Source organism: Chrysochloris asiatica, unplaced genomic scaffold, assembly GCF_000296735.1.
Source record: "Chrysochloris asiatica unplaced genomic scaffold, ChrAsi1.0 scaffold00125, whole genome shotgun sequence".
Classification (NCBI taxonomy): Eukaryota; Metazoa; Chordata; class Mammalia; order Afrosoricida; family Chrysochloridae; genus Chrysochloris; species Chrysochloris asiatica.
The window spans coordinates 9,133,445-9,137,698 of record NW_006408643.1 but is presented as its reverse complement, the minus strand read 5'-3'; the positions used below and the strand labels follow the sequence as shown (position 1 = coordinate 9,137,698).

General features: G+C 42.3%; 1 pseudogene; it reads left to right on the top strand.

Annotated features, from left to right (window-relative positions):
* LOC102814231 overlaps positions 1-2,481 on the top strand; it is a 69,242-nt pseudogene extending 66,761 nt beyond the window's left edge.
* Positions 2,482-4,254: the final 1,773 nt, after the last annotated feature.

Below are 4,254 nucleotides of genomic sequence, written 5' to 3'. Positions count from 1 at the left end.
TTACCGTGCTGCCCTGTCTCCAGAGACCCTGGAGATGAAAGGATTGACCCAATAGCAGTGAAGTGGGCTCCTCTCTCTGGTCTCATGATCTGGCTTTCTTGATGAGAAGCTTTTCAGCCCAATTACTTTTTCTCCCCTTGGAACAAGGGGAGATCTGAGGAGGGTGGAGATAGATGGGACAGGACTTCTCTGGAGTCTTTGTGATGCAGGAAAACAAAGGCAAGGGTCCCTGAAATCCCAGCCCTGCTAGAATGGAATTACATTTGAAAAACTCAGCTGGACATTTTCTCTTTTGATTTGAGAGGCTGAATTTACACACATACAGAAGCTGTTTTTGTATTTCAGTTCTGTCCTGTCTTTTGTGTGTGTGGGGAGAGCCTTCCCCAATTCCTCATTGGTGCTCCTTTGCACACAAGCATTGTGTTTGCCCGTCAGCCCTGCATTCCTGGTTACATCTTAGTCACTGTCACGCTCAGTCATCACAGAATTTTCTCTTGGTGTATTTCTAATGCTTGGGTCTTTCCAAACTCCTTGAAAAGCCAAATACTTTGTCTTTCTCTCCTCGCAGGTGCCTTTTTCCTCTCCAGATTTTTTTCCCCATTTTATTTTACATCCTGAAACTCCTTTTCAAATTATGGGTTCAGTCTCTCAACAGGATAATACTGGACAAAAGCTGTCCAGTCAGCTTATACTGGTGCCGTGGACGAAGAATGACGCTTGTCCGTCCATATTGAGAGAGATTCGTGAGTTCTGTGAAAATCAAAATCACCACACCAACAAGGAAGGGTGTATGAGGTATCTCACCCATGACATTGAATAATGCCTCAGGAGAGAGTCTCAACATACCATCACGTGTGTGCCTGTGGGGTGTATGTGTGTGTATGTAATACTAGCTCTACATGTGTGTGTTTACATAATTTTCACAACCCTGTATTTTTCCCTAAATGTGAATAGAATATTGAGTGTGTGAGACATCTTTACTTATACACAAAATCAGAAAGCTCATAATGACAATAATGCTTGTAATGATTGAACCTATGCAGCAGGATACAAGTTAATGCAAAAAATGTACACATTTAGTGTAGTAATTTTGAAATGGTACAAAATGTAGTTTTAACAACATACTCCCTGTTTTCCACAGAAAATATATGGCAGAGAGCCTCCGTGCAAATAAAGAGGATAAAGTAAAGAAATGCGAAGGTGATCAGTGTGAAAACATTACCTGCTGGAATGAAAATCGTAGTAGGCTCAGAGGAACTCACGTTGGAGTAAATCCTGTTGAATTTCATGAGTGTGGTGATCATTCCGTTAACCTTCGCATCAGATCTCACACGGAATACAAATCATTCCAGTGTAAAGAACAGAGTGAAACCTGCAGTTCTCTCTCTCACATCAAATGTCATTCAAAAACAGCTAATGGAGAGAAACTTTGTGAATGTAAAGATTGTGGGAATCTCAAATGTTGTTCTTCATCCCACAGTAAACATGAACTAACTCACAGAGATGAGAGGCCGTATGAATGTATAGAATGTGGGAAAGGCTTCAGCCATCCCTCAGCCCTCACTAAACATGTAAGGACTCATCTTGGAGAGAAACCTCACGAATGTAAGAAATGTGGAAAAGCCTTTACTCGGTCGTATACTCTTACTGAACATATAAGATCTCACAATGGAGAGAAGCCTCATGAATGTAAGGTATGTGGGAAAGCTTTTACTCGGTTCTACAGCCTCACTGAACATATAAGATCTCACAGTGGAGAGAAACCTTATGAATGTAAGGAATGTGGGAAAGCCTTTAGGTATTCCTCAAACCTAATTGAACATTTAAGGTCCCACAGTGGAGTAAAGCCATATGGATGTAAGGAATGTGGGAAAGCCTTTCAGCTTCACACACAGCTCACTAAACATAAAAGAACACACAGTGGAGAGAAACCTTACAAGTGTAAGGAATGTGGGAAAGCCTTCAATCAGTCCTCAGGCCTCAGTGCTCATAAAAAAACACACAGTGGAGAGAAGCCTTATCAGTGTAACGACTGTGGGAAAGCTTTTCGTCACTCTACAACTCTCATTGTACACACACGATCTCACAGTGGAGAGAGGCCGTATGAATGTAAGGAATGTGGGAAAGCCTTTAGTCGGTCCTCAATCCTCAGTGCACATATAAGATCTCACCTTGGGGAGAGGCCGTATGAGTGTAAGGAATGTGGGAAAGCCTTTATTCAGTCCTCACACCTCACTGTACATAAAAAAAGGCACAGTGGAGAGAAGCCTTATACATGTAGTGAATGTGGCAAAGCCTTTATTCAGTCCTCACACCTCACGGCACATAGAAAATCTCATAGTGGAGGGAGGCCTTAATGTCATGAATGGTCTGAAGCCTTTAGCGTTTCCTCCGAGCTCAAATTGCATATAAAATCTCAGTGGAGAGAAGCCTTATGAATCTACAGAATATGGGAAATTCTATATTAACCCTCAGTACTAGCTAGACATAAGAACTCACAGTGAGGTGAGGCCACGTGAAGATAAGGAATGAGGAAAATGCACCATTTCTTGCTTACCCTTGGGGAAATACTTGAGAAGATTCACCAGAAAGAAAGAGTACATGTATGCTATTGGTAAGCTTTTGGGCTTCCCTAACAGCCTAGGGGTTATGAGTAGGGCTGTGAACCTCAAGGTCATCAGCAGTTAGAAACCACCAGCTGTTCCGCAGGAAAAATAAACTATTCAGGTTGCTATGAGTCGTAATGGACTCCATGGCACACCACCACCACCACCGATCTCATTAATGGAGTCCTTGAGTGGCACTGTGGGTTAATGCACTCGACTGCAAAATCGATTTGAACTGAAAGGTCGGTGGTTCAGGCTCACCAGTTGCCCCTTGGAAACGCTATACAGGGACGCTCTTGGTTGGAACCAACTCAATAGCACTTAACAACAATCTTATTAAAAGCCTGAAAGAAAATGCATGTGATAGAAACAAAGTAGTGTAATGTCAGTGTTAGGAGAATGTTTTTGCTCACAAGGAAACCCACACATCACTTAGCATTCCATCATAATTGGTTTTAGGGTAAATTAGCTTTCTTCATTTTAAAACACTGTTTTTGTTAAGAATCGGTTACTGAATGTGTAGTTTTGTGTGGAACATTTTTTTGGTGGTGTTTGCCTTCCACAACTATTGTGATCCCTGCCTTACTAATCAAATGCCTCTTCTAATGGTGGTGTAAGGAGGGTTTACATGGAATGGTGACTCAAACTGGGAATCCACATGGACCCACAACTTGACCTGTCAACAGTGGAGCTGCTGTACAGCCTACCATTCTACATTTTGAGCCATGGCCCTTTTAAGAATTCTGTGGTTGAAGGTAAGAGTAAGGGACCCAGGCCGAGCCAGCATTTGTTTGGTTGGCCTGTACTATTGGTTTCTCTTTCACTTGGTTAAATACTTGTTCTAGAAGCTGGTGGTTTATATACAGCCGGTATCGCATGCTGAACTATGTAATGGGCCCAGGAAATTGTGGCCATAGGTCCAGGAGCAAACCTATAAAGCTTCCCGTGACCACTAACTTCGCTTCCTAAAATTGTTGTCCAAGGAATCCCTGGGAACCCTCACTGTGTCTGCTGATCATAGTGATGGTGGAGACACTAAGGGAGGTAACTCATTTCACACTCGGGAGTTTTCATTAAGTGCCTGACTACATCACAGTGTTATACTGTCGGTAAGTGCATTGTTTGAGGACAATGTTAGTCTATAGTAGCAGCGCCAGTGATAGCGTAGTGTTGTATGAAAGGTGGGGTGGAGCACACGCTGAAGGCGGATGTTGGAAACCTGGACACAGAGCAGCCTGGGCAGCCGTCTCGGGCAGTAGCCGTGTTCTCTCTGAAGCTGAAACAGTCGTTTCCTTAGGCGTGTGCTGCTCCCTCATTGTCCTTGTTTTCCAAGAGCGTTTCTCTTGCATAGGTTTTAAATTTTTTAATGACAGTCTACTTTAGAAAAGCCCTGTAATCCAGATTTGACATGTATACATACATACGTCATAGAATCAGCACCACGGAAGGTATGGAATAGTGCTAACCATCTAGTAATCATAATGATTTACTAAAACCTGCCCCTGAATGTGAATTGCTAGTCATTCAGTTTGTGTCTTACATTCTGGTACACTTGTTTAGCATAATGGTTTTGAAATTCATGTATATATTGATGAATGGATCAATAACTTCTTTTTTTTATTGCTGTGAAGTATTCCAATTCCTTACT